Below are 12,436 nucleotides of genomic sequence, written 5' to 3'. Positions count from 1 at the left end.
ATGTGAATTTTTAATGATTAGTTTATCAATGACAATCACTGGGAAGAGATAAATATTGAGCTTTGTCAGACATCGGGGCTTGATTCTGTATTCCTGAATGTTAATGACCACTCCTCATTAAAGTTAAATGCACAGCACTTAAGTTGTGCCACACAGCAGACATATATAAAAAAAAGACACAAAGAATTAATTTTACTATTGTTTAAACAATAAGATTGAAAGCTTATTACTCACTTAATTCAATTTACTCTAACTCTTGAAAAAGTTACAACCATTCATCTGTATGCCCTTGCAGAGATTTGAGCACAAAACCTACTCCTTACATTTTTAAGGCTATTATCATCATCGCCAATTTAAAAAAAAAGAAAAACTAGCCCTGAAGAACAACAAAACATTTTTCTGCATTTTGAATCTACTTTATTAAATGGACAATATTTGCACTCGCAATAACCTTTATTAAAGTCAGAGAGGGAGCTCACAGACAAACTTGCAGCTATAGTCTAATAAGTTCTGTTTCTCATTGTATTCAGCCAGTAAACACTTCTGGGTTCTAACATAAGATTCACATAACCCATGTTTGTATTTTAGTCCAATGATCACCTTTCTCAGGATTTGCAAATGCAGCTGAATATATAATAATGCAAGAATGAGCAAACATCCGACAGGTAAGATGAAATGTGCAGAAAGCAGCTAACTGCCATTAAATGCGAGCAGATATCTATGAAATGTATTACAGTCTTCAGGACCACACGTCAGATCACCAACTCGCAGCTTTTACTTAATATGTTTCCCCACAGGCATCGACCCAGTCTGCATATCACAACAGGTCCTCATTCTTTACATGTTCATGCCGAGGCAATAGGTTAATGCAGCCTGGGTCTCAAAAAGGTGGGAAAAACAGTCTGCTTAGATGTTCCCAATAGCTATAGTGTAGGTAAGAAGATGCATGTTTTATCTTGGTGTTCTTCAAAATTAAGTGCATGGGGACTATTAAGGGAGTATCAATAGTCTAACTCTAAAATACACTTACTGAAAAGTGAATAATTTTGATTTGCCATGAGCTTATCCATAGTAGTCTAAAACACAATATCTGCCCTTGCAACTGTGTACCTGTTGGTCAAATGGATACAGTGTAAGGATTGTGACCACTTGTAGCCACATGGGCTTAGGGAAGATCAAAGTGCCTGGCCGGAATAAGGAGGCCAGCTGGTGGTAACACGGATGCTTTTAGTACTGGCTTAACACCCTTGCTCTGCTCAATACATACTCCTCAACATTAACCAAGACAAAGAATAAATCCTTTCATCTCCAGTCACCATATGCGTTACTTTCTTGTGATAGGAAATAGACATTGATGAGATTTTCCAAGGCAAGACACCAGGTAAGTGCTTCCATTAGTTATATTAGGCTTCCTGAATGGTCAAAGAGGGTAGAGACTTCAGGTAATTAAATGTGGTAAATGAAATATCTAATTAAATGAATGACCTTCTGCCTGTGGCCCTTGTTTAATTATATGGTGAAACTGATAGAAGAAAAAAAGGATTGTCTTTCTTTAATGAGGGTGCATGCAAGTGGGGGTGCTAAAACCTGATAACTTGACAACGAACATAAATAACATTTAAGGTAAACCTGTTTATTTTACATAGAAAAAACTACCAAAAAAAACCATTTAAGATAAATTGCCCTCTATCTAAAGTTATAATTTCTCTAACTTTGTTTTTAAATTCTGAAGATTTGATCCAGTCTTATGATTCTTTTGCTTGGCCACTTTATAAGAATTGGCATTCTACAAATATGATGTTACTGAACGGGAGTTAATTGGATTGAACTGGATTTTAATGAATTAGATTGTATTTAATTGGACCTTTACTGAAGTTGAGTACTTTCTCTGTAAAGTGGCCTGATGACTTTTGTTGGGAATTATATTGTAGAAACTGAAATAAATATAAATGAGCTTTTAAGACCTCTCAAATGCGGTTTCTAGGTGATATGGAAGTATCATGATGTTGAGTATCTCTGATAGAAACTCTTACACACTATTTCTGAAATGGAGGCTATATATAATATAATTCCGTTATACAAAAAAAAAATTATAGAGAAAGTACATGTCACATTTAATCAGCTCTTATACAATATGCAGAAATTATATTGAAATTTTTAGATGACAAAATGCATTAAACAAATTCATTTTAATTGTCGACATTGTTGCATGCTGATTACAACACTTACATTATGAAGTAGGGGCTGATTAGCAGGTTCTGAATGCTATTGTTATAAGACCTTGTGAGTAGTAAGAGAATGTTGAAGACGGTTGATGAAAGATTTGATACACTTAATCACCACATCCTTCAAATTCCATGAATATTTTCCATGCATATACAAAAAGTGTTTTTTCCCAGCAGAACTCTAAAGAACTGCAGGCCATTTCTTCATAAAGACCAATCAGCCACAGCACTGATGCCACTGAGGAGAAATGAAAACTGATCATTATAATACAATGTTCTATTGAAAAGGCACGGGTGCTGACATTAATGTGGATGTTATTGCATCTTTAAAGAGCTCTGAGTATAAAAGTGTGGGAAAACTCTATAAGACCAAAGGTGATGGTTGTGTAACACACAGCCAGACTGGATAACATCATATGCTAATCATGTTTCTGCAAGGCAAGAGTATAATTGAAGTTCATGGTAGTTTCTGCTATGTGATGGCAGACAGAGGCAAATGCAAACACACTTTGAGATACTGTCGGCAGAGATGTTATGGTGACATCGAGTAAATCCAATAAAACATATGAGCTTGGCATCTGCTTAAGAGCTCTTTTGTTATCGACCTAAGATTTTGAAGGGTCATGTCTGTGATGTTGCTCTCTAAATGAGGTCACAAATAAATGTGTTGCTGTGAAACCTTGTGTGTGTGTCTTTAAGAGGAATTCATGCGATTATTTAATGTGACTTGAGACTCTACTTGTAATGTTGTGGCAGACCAGAGTCAAATAACCCATATGTAAAGTGAGTAACACAATTCATCATGTTATAATCCAATGTCATGCTAACACTTACCGCCTAGACCATTCCCCCTCTTCAGATAGATTTTTACAGACATAATTTTACAGTTGATCCGGCTACTTTGTAATGGAGTGCAGCCTGGTTAAAATCGCAAACATCTCTTCTTCTAAAGAGAGGGAAGTAGAGTAACTCTGTATATGGCACTGCGATGGACTGGTGACCTGTTCAGGGGGTACCTTGCCTCTACTACAGTGATAGCTGAAATAGGCTCCATCCCTCCCCAACCAATTGTAACCAATTGGATACGGTGGTTATGGAAAATGAATAAATGAAAAGTCTTGATCTAATTATCCAACATTTGACAAAGTACAATTTTTCATTCTTGAAATAACAGATTATATATCTGTAGTTCAAAGAAAAGTAACACAGTAAAACCTGGAAGCAACTATGTTCTCAAACTTTTACAGAAACACTATAAACGTGCATCTCCTTTACCTTTTTGTTAAGCTCCAATATAAGCAAGCATGATCACTTTCGTGTACGGTAACAATAAAAGCAAGAATCCCCAGAGAAATACTTATATCACAGCAAAACCTCTCAAAATCCTGTCTGCAAATTACATTGTGGTTTCATTTTCCTGAACTGAACTGGGGATCAGATAGCAGCAAAGAGTACAAATGAACACAGGTCATTTTTTAGAATGGGGTTATTCCCTCTTCAGTTCCCCCAAAAATCATATCCACACAGCACCTACTGAAAAATCCCTTCCCACATGAGAACAAACTGTGTGTATGTAATTTTTCCATTCATCAATCCTGATTAGGGCTCCCATTGGCCAAGAGACACGTTACACCATGGACATGTCACCAGTCCATCACGGTGCCGAAACAAAGACAATCAACCATGCACGCTCACATTCGATCAACAGTTACCTAAAGTGCACATTTTTTAAACTGTAGGAGGAAACCAGAGTACCAGGAGAGAACCCCTTCATGCATAGCGGAGAACGTCCAAACACCACACAGAAAGGCCCTTAGCTGAGATTCAAAGTGAGACACTCCTTGTTGAGAGACAACAGTGGTAACCACTGCACCACCATGCAGCCCAACAGATAACTGTTATAAATGTCCATCCATTCATCCATTTTTTTATACCCGCTTAATCCATCGATCGGGTGGCGGGGGGACTGGAGCCTATCCCAGCAGTCGAGAGGCGGGGTACACCCTGGACAGGTCGCCAGTCCTTCACAGGGCCACACAGAGATAAACGAGACAAACAACCACACACATGCTCACACTCACTCCTACGGTCAATTCAGAGTCACCAATTAACCTAACATGCATATTTTTGGACAGTGGGAGGAACCCGGAGAGAACCTGCAAACTCCTCACAGAAAGGCCCCAGCTGGGAGTTGAACCAGAAATCCTCTTGCTGTGAGGCGACGGTGCTAACCACCAACATACAAATCAAACACACCAGCAATGTTAGCTATTTTTTAGCAAAAACATGTTGTTTGATATACATCTCCGCAACTTAATATATCCAGCTTTCAACTGTACATTTCTGTGCAAACAAGTAAAAAGTCCTGTAAGTAAAGGTTAGCACCATAACTGTCTTGGCTAAGTCAACCATTGTGATGGAAACAAAGGGGATATTGGTACATTTTTGTGAATTTAAACATATTAAAAGTCCATACATAAACATTAGAGTCAGAGTCTGGTACTTTGCATATGGATGATAGGTGCAAACGCATAGAAAAATCTGCACCTTAATACCCAAGTTCATGTGTACATGGCCTAAGACTCAATAATCATTATTTAGAGCTGTCATTAACTTAAAAAAATGCCACACAGCCACAAGATATATTGTTTTATTAGGCGTTAAGATTGACTACTAGAATACATATTTAAACAAAACCATGTTTTAACGGTAGTGATAGGATTGTTAGGTGTACTTAAATAGATCTTCTGTGCCTCTTGTGGCTTCAAATGATGTGCTCTGCTCTAACCAGTTTGGACTGTCTTCCAATTCAGGTCCAGGATTATCTTTTCTTTGAAACAACAACAATGTATCAACAACTTTAATGACAGTTCAAAACCACATTGAATTCATGAAGTTTTTCATAAAAAATTTTAGAGTTGTCTCACATATGAAGTTCTGCTGTACTTACAGTGAGTGAGTGGTACAGACAGCTGTAAGAGTGGTCATAGGAGGATAGGACTATTCTGCTGATTGCATTAACACTGACAAACATGTCTCTCATTTGATTTTCTTTGGGATGTTTGGCATCCGTCGCTTGAAAAACATGTTCTGTATCCATCTCTGTATGTCCTTCTGTTATTGCTCAGGGATGGTAGAGTTGGCATCATCATTCTCACTCTCTCTCTCTCTCACACACACACACACACACACACTCGTTCTGTGCCTCACTTTACCCCCTGTCTCTCACATAACAAGAAGAACATTTTCACTTTCTCTCCATACTCAAAAATCCTCTCCATTCCGCCTCCCTCTAATCCATCTATGAAGTGACTCACATTACAGCATTCTTCAGTTTAATGCACTTTAATAGTATTAATATCTGCTTTTGCCTCTTCAGCTGCAATAAACATTCCTTTCCATCTTAAGAAAGCCGCTTAACAGCAATTGACATGGCTAGTGTACCAAAAACAGAAACGCACCTCGGGTGAAAAGCAGAATATCTCATTGTAAAAGAGTAATCTCCTCTTTTTATACCCTGGCTGCCGCCCAGCGTAGCGTGGCACATAGCGTACTGTAAACAGACACTGAGGGAACTTAGTCAAGGAGCAGCCAACTCCCTGTTGTCCTTCCTACTCACTCTCACTGTGTGAAGGAGGCCTGCAGATTCAGGAAGAATAAGAGTCCTTGCCACCTTCTGTGCCACCCATGTTGCTGCTGCAGTGACAGCCAAGGTGAGCTCAGGAATGACAGAGGGCTCCTACATGGAGATAAAAAGCGCAAACATCTGAGCCACCGGGACGTTTTTTGAAGGAAAGAGAATCCTGCACCTGAATTATTCATACAGGTCTCCCCCACCCTAAATAACAGCCGGCAAGCATTGTTTGACATCCCGAATGAATAATTAAGGGCTGACCTTTTATTCCCATTAGGGGTGATGGGTTGAAAGCGCCATACTTTGTGGGTGAAGCTGTTAGATATTGTGAAAGTGCTATGTACGAGAACAAGGAATTTTCTGTGTTGAAATCAGCTCAACTTTCAGGCATAAACAATGATACTAAGAAAAGAAACACATCCCATCCCTGTGGGATGCATTGATATGCAAAGATACGATGGAGTCTCTGTTGATTGTTCTGAAAGCGCAGCCTGAAGCCATTCTTTGTCACTACTTCCATGTTCTCATAAGAATTGTATTGTAGTTTGTTCATGACACATCAGAGGCATGCTGATTATGCCAGTCAAGAGCTTGCGAATTAGAAATTATGTATACACAGAAAATCAATTCCACCTCAGCTGGCAAGGTCAAGATGGATCATATTCCAATGAGTGGAAGTCTATTTCCCAATTTTATTTCAATGTTTCAAAAAGGACCTAAATCATGGATATCCAAACAGCTCCAAATGTATTTACTATATCCGAAGTGTTAAAACTCTATTAAATGGATAACAAATACTATACTATACTTTTTAATAGTATTACAATCATGTTATTATATGTTGAGTTAGACAATTAATGCTTATTAACCCAAAGGATATATATTCCTCTGACAAAAAAAACAACATTTATTCCTCATCAATTCTAATCAACAAGCATTGATTATTTATTGTCTGGTCATAGCATATTTTGGTTCTCTGTTCCACAGAGCTCTATTTAAAAAAAAAAAAAAACATTTTCTGAGATGTAAATAAGCCACTCTATTGTTCTGGGTGATTTGTCACTTAATTTGTAGAAAGGTGGGCACATGTACATCTATGACCACTCCTTTTGACGTGTTTTTTTACCGTCTGACCATATTTCAACTAGGTGGTATTGCCCAGAAATAAAGAGAGCCTCTGAATGACAATTCAGACAATCTTTGTTGAATATTGTGTCGATTATATGACTTTTAATATGTAAACAAATACTTCAATATAGGGTGCAAATCTCAGATGTCTGCATTCCAGCTCTGTGCCTGTGTCTGCTACTTAGCTGTAGAATATGGACAAAGGCACAACCTCCTATAATTGTGCATGATATTGCACAGGTTGATGTTACCATGACGATGCATACTACTGTCTTGTTTTTAAGTCGTTTGTCTTCTTCGTTTGTCCTGCCTGTTTTAGAGAAACATTTTTCAATCAAAGTCTTTCTGATTGAAATTGGATGGAAATTAAAATTTGAAATAAACGTGCAAATAAAAAGCATTTGCTCATGCTCTGCTTTTATCATATACTTGTAATTTAGAGGACTCGACTACCATTTAACAGTTATGGAAATGTTTATTTCTGTATTTGTGACTAACATTGACTTTAAAAGCCACAAACTACATAGTCTGGACGTAAGGAACATTTAAAGAAGCCTTATGGACTAAGATAATTCACACTGGCCCACAGTGGTGCCAAAATGGAACGTGTTATGTTATATTGTTAATTTCTTTTTATGTTGATCAATTAATTCTCAAAAGAGATGCCACAGGGTGAGCAAAAAGTGCAGATATTTTATTGATTCAAACCTTTTTCAGATTGTAACACACATAAACACACACAGGGGGAGTCCAGAAGTACTTAGCAAGGCAGACATTGTTGGTTTTGGTCTTTTTGATGGATTTTTTTTTTTTTGTAAAACGGTAAAATAAAATAGTATAAAAGTGGCCTCAAGCAAGCATCAACAAAGCCCCTAAATTGAATTTTTGTTTTGCCAAAATAGGACTATTTCTCAGTTGGCTTTCACTGAGTAAGAGTGGTTCTGGTTCAGTCACTCAGTGAGGAAGAAAACCAGAGCTGCAGTACACCCGCAGTGATACCCTCATGAGCCACTCAGAGGCAAACACTGATTCCTGGTTTAAAGAGTGGGGCAGAGTATAGGTGCTGGAGACAGACAATATTTATAGCCAGGGATAGGAATAATTCATTGTGATCAAAGTGCAGATCATGCTCCGTTCCATCACAGAGCAGATGTGGCAGAATGAAAAGAGCATGCTTTCTCTCCGCATGCTCTCAAGTGGCTTCCCAAATGGAAGCAGGGACGACAAGTTATCTCTGTGAAGCTGCTGTGTGTTAGTCGTTGTGTGTTCTGCTCGTTCTCAGGTGGCTTTATTTTATAAGGAGAGTGTAAGGCTTCAAAGATGTAACAGGCTGTAAAAGATAAGGGCTAAAAAAAAAGAAGCTTCCCAAATGCAACATGTCTTCCAAATCAGAACGAGGATTGGATATTGTATTGGATCACGTGTCTGAAGCATTGCACTGTGAAGTAACCAGCATCATACAGCTCCTGTAAAAGAGTGTGAAACACAACTGATCAGAGTCAGAGGTCAGAGCTTGCTGATTGAAAAGGTGAAATTCTGTTTTACTTGTGTAGGTACTCAAGACACCTTGATTTGCTACACATACAAATAAGTAATTATCAAAGTTTGTATTACGACCATTCATCTGCACAATTTCCCATTATTCATTCCCATTTTCATCCTCTTCTCTATCCCTCCAGCCTTCCTTTCCCAGCAGTGCCTTCTTTGCAATCACACACTAGCACATAAATGTGCGTATGACTGCGTCTTCCAGTTTCATTTTCTCTCCCTCCCACACACACCCACGTGCCTGTTACTCTCTCTCTTTCATTTTCTGTGTCCAACTCTTTCTACTTCCCTGTCACTCCTTCAGAACACACACACCCACAGAAACACACAATTGCACGCAGACATGCAAGCTCCTTCATCTTCTCTTTCATTTCTTCTCCCTCCCACACTTTTCCTCACACTACTTCCATGCATGCGAGGACACACAGAGGCGCTTGGATCATTCACTCTACATTTTCTCTCTACCCAATCACTCTTCCAACATGCGCATGCACTCATACACACATTCATTCTTCTATCTCTACATATTTTCTTGCTTTCCTCATCCGCCTCTGCCTTCCACGACCATGTACACACACGATCGGCTCACTACCGGCAGTCCAGCTTCCCCTACTCCCAGCTGGGCTTGGACAGTCCTCTTCCTTTGGCCTTTCTGGGCCATCTGGAGTGCAATGTCCCCGCTCTGCTGGTCCCTCGCCAGCCGCTGAGCCTCTTGGGATGAACGCAGCATCTTCAAGCACAATTTGTACGCGTCAAAGCTCTGCTGTGTGTCCACTGACCCAGCTGAGTGAAGTCATTGAGTCTTGCATTTCCCACCTCAAAGGAGCCTCGTTCTGCTTTGATGACACCTGCACTCCGCATCTAACTGGGAGGAGGATGGCACAGTAACTGATTAAAACTGCTGAGCTGCCATATTAGCAATTACTGCTCTGTTTGTGATCCTGCGAGTTGTTTGCTTTCACATGAAGCGAAATTAATATCAAAATCTAGCACATAAGTCAAATACCACGATGAACTAGTCAGTTTTTTTTTATTTATGCATTTTTTTACCTGTCTCCTGGTCATATATCCTGCTGAGATTAAGGCAGAAGATAACATCTCATCAAGGAAAGACATACAAACAAATATGAACTATTATCTAAAGATCAGCAGAACCTCAAAAAATGCATTGTGAAATGTTGTACAGTCAGAAGTAAGCCAAGTAAGAAAAAAAACTTCCTCAAGCACCCAGATATCCCCTTGAATTAGTGCCTCAAATAAATAGAATATGCTTTTCAATACAGAAATCTGGAAGAGAGAGCAAATTAAGACGTGTCCTCCGAAATTAAACACAACTTGAGATATTCCTCCTCAAAGGGTCCTTGTTCTGCTTTGATGACACCCACCCTTTCCACTCAACAGGGTGACTGATTAAAGAAACGAAGCCACCGTTATTTCAATGCTGCGTAAGATCTTGTAGATCCTTGAGTAACCGCCAGAAACAGAGCACATGTAAATCAAAAGAATTTATTCTGAAATTCAACATTTTATTGTTTTAATTTAGCATTGTTGTTTTTTTTTTGTAATGAGCCTGAAGCCAGTTTTTATATATTTATTTAAATTCACATAGTCTAGTAGGACTGAAAAAAAAAAAACAGCTGTGAGCAATTGTGGCGCAAATTGCTTAAACTCACAAACTTTTGTTTTGAAGCACTGGAAGAGAGGTCTACAAACAGAGCACAAGACAAAAAGCTCTGGCTTATGTATGTGTGCAGCATGAAGTTATCGGATACAAAAGTGCTCAGCAAAAGTGAAACACGAGCACAAACCGCTGGCTTCCTCAATCACTGCCCCACCGAGTCCTAACTGGATATAATTTCCTCCGTGCAGCAGCGATGTATGAGACAGTTTCAAAGCACATGCTTTGCATTCTCACTCCAGTAACTCATGCTGGAAAGAGTCAGTGATGTGTGAGTCAGTGATGTGACTGCATTAGCAATCAGTATACAGGAGAAACGGCAGTTCCTAACTGAAGTTTGAATTGAACACAAGTTAACCCACTGCAATGTAAAAGGGAGTCGTCAACAAAGCAGGGAGCTAAGTTAAAGAAGAGAGCGCTTGAAGGTTTGAAAGCCACATTTTGACAGAATCTCTTGTTACAGAGTAAAAAAAAGCTACATTATGATGACAATTATAAAGAGGGTTTTCAACAGGCAATCTGTACATATTTCCATTGTTGAAACGAGTAAGGTCTAACAACTCAGCCGGTACGGATAATTAATTTATGGCTTTTTTCCATCTACAGTTTAGAAAATAAAAAATAAAAAACAAGGACATGCACCGGGACAAGAGAAAAGACACAGCTGATAGAGGGGATGCTGGTATCTTAAGAGGCTGTAATACAACATCTCATAGACAGGACTGACAACAGCTTATCCTCATCTCACTGACTTACCTTACCAAGGCTTCAAAATCTACCATGAAGCTCAGAAACAGGTGACGAAGTGAGCGCGTCCTCCTCTTCTTCACTAGTTGATCAGCCGAGTCTTTCCGTTTCAGCACCGCGGAGAGCAAGTCCGCCTCTTTGGGGGTGATGATGCAAGTTGATGCTGTGAACGCATCCACCGCGCAGACTGAATATACGTCTCCCTCAAGTTTGATCCCTCCTCGTTAATTCTCCGACTGAAACAAACATGCCTCGCCGAGTCGGATGCTTTTAGGATGAGTGCGGCCAATCACAATCCTCCTCTCTCTTTACTCTCACATCTTTGCGCATCCCCAAAAAGAGTCTCCAAGGACCGGTGCTCGGCTTGCTGGCGGTTCTTGCACGGGTGCAGCAATAGTGACTTTAGGGCTTGCTTCTTCTGCTGCCAGTGCCGCACATCTCCACTTGCGATGCTCCCTTTGTCTAAGCGACGATGGTATTACTGATAAAGATGGGGCTGAGAATTCCCTCTCGCGCATCGACTGGTTTCAGGAGCGGAGCAGCGCGAGCCACGGGAGCGGGAGGAGTGTCTTCGACGATCTGAGTTCATTAAAGACTCTTCTAATATGGATAATCTTGGCGTTTCATTATCATTATAACCTCTCTTTTCTGACAAAAAGACGAACACGGAACAGTGCTTATGATAATTGCACTGCTCTAACCGAATCCTGTCGACAGCGATATGACAGATATGTTCACTGAAGTCCAACGTCACTAATTAATTATGAAGTAGCCACCTACTAATTATTATGTATGATTGTGCAAAAATGTGTCTAAAGATATTGACGTTTTGGAATGTTTTAGAATGACTTTCAGACTTCTGACCAATGGCTTAGGTCAGGGACGTTATGAGGACTTGAATAAGAAACAACGTCTTAACTCTTTATTTACAAGTAAAATTATGTTTGGGTTCTGGAAGTTAGAGCAGGACTTTAGGCATGGAAAAGCTTACAATTTCCCCTTTCCCCTGACATTTTGTAAGGTCAAATTTATTTTGGCAGGCAGAAATAACACATGCCTACAACCATAGTCTAGTTGTGTATTTCAGACATTCAGATACTCTTGGTTGGTCTGGCTATACATTGTTGTATGATTTCAGCGTGACTGTAGTGGTGATTTTAGGTCATTTCAGTAATTTCACTGTGATGAGCTCAAAGTACCACCTCAACATGTTGGCTAATAAAATTTCACTAGACTGAAATATTACAGCCCTGAGTTACATCCATGAGCCTTGGATAAAGCACACACAATAGTTGATCTAATCTTGCTCTGATTTGAGGTAAGGTTTTCCCAGTCATTTTGTCTGAAAAAAGAATGCATCTTTGAGTGGAAAACAGCTTTAATGAAAAGGGAAAAAGGCCTTAGGGATGGATATCAAAAGCAAGTGGATGTGCATAATTCATCTCAAATTATTTTAGAAAGCCCTGCAAAACGGCT

The 12,436-nt window shown here is 39.4% G+C and overlaps 1 protein-coding gene across 3 annotated transcripts in view; it reads right to left on the bottom strand.

The window, feature by feature from the left end:
- LOC140301606 (carbohydrate sulfotransferase 8-like) overlaps positions 1-11,667 on the bottom strand; it is a 170,133-nt gene extending 158,466 nt beyond the window's left edge. For 2 of the 3 annotated variants that reach the window (XM_072380155.1, XM_072380154.1), the window contains exon 1: positions 10,970-11,667. The gene's annotated coding sequence lies outside the window, so the exon portion shown is untranslated. Of the gene's footprint in view, positions 1-5,844; positions 5,953-10,969 lie in introns of those variants that run through there. The other variant, XM_072380156.1, reaches the window with a different exon arrangement.
- Positions 11,668-12,436: the final 769 nt, after the last annotated feature.

The sequence above is a fragment of the Leuresthes tenuis genome, unplaced genomic scaffold, assembly GCF_036924035.1.
Source record: "Leuresthes tenuis unplaced genomic scaffold, fLeuTen1.0.hap1 SCAF_2, whole genome shotgun sequence".
NCBI lineage: Eukaryota > Metazoa > Chordata > Actinopteri > Atheriniformes > Atherinopsidae > Leuresthes > Leuresthes tenuis.
Note: the sequence above shows the minus strand (reverse complement) of the source record. Positions and strands in the feature narration are given on the sequence as shown.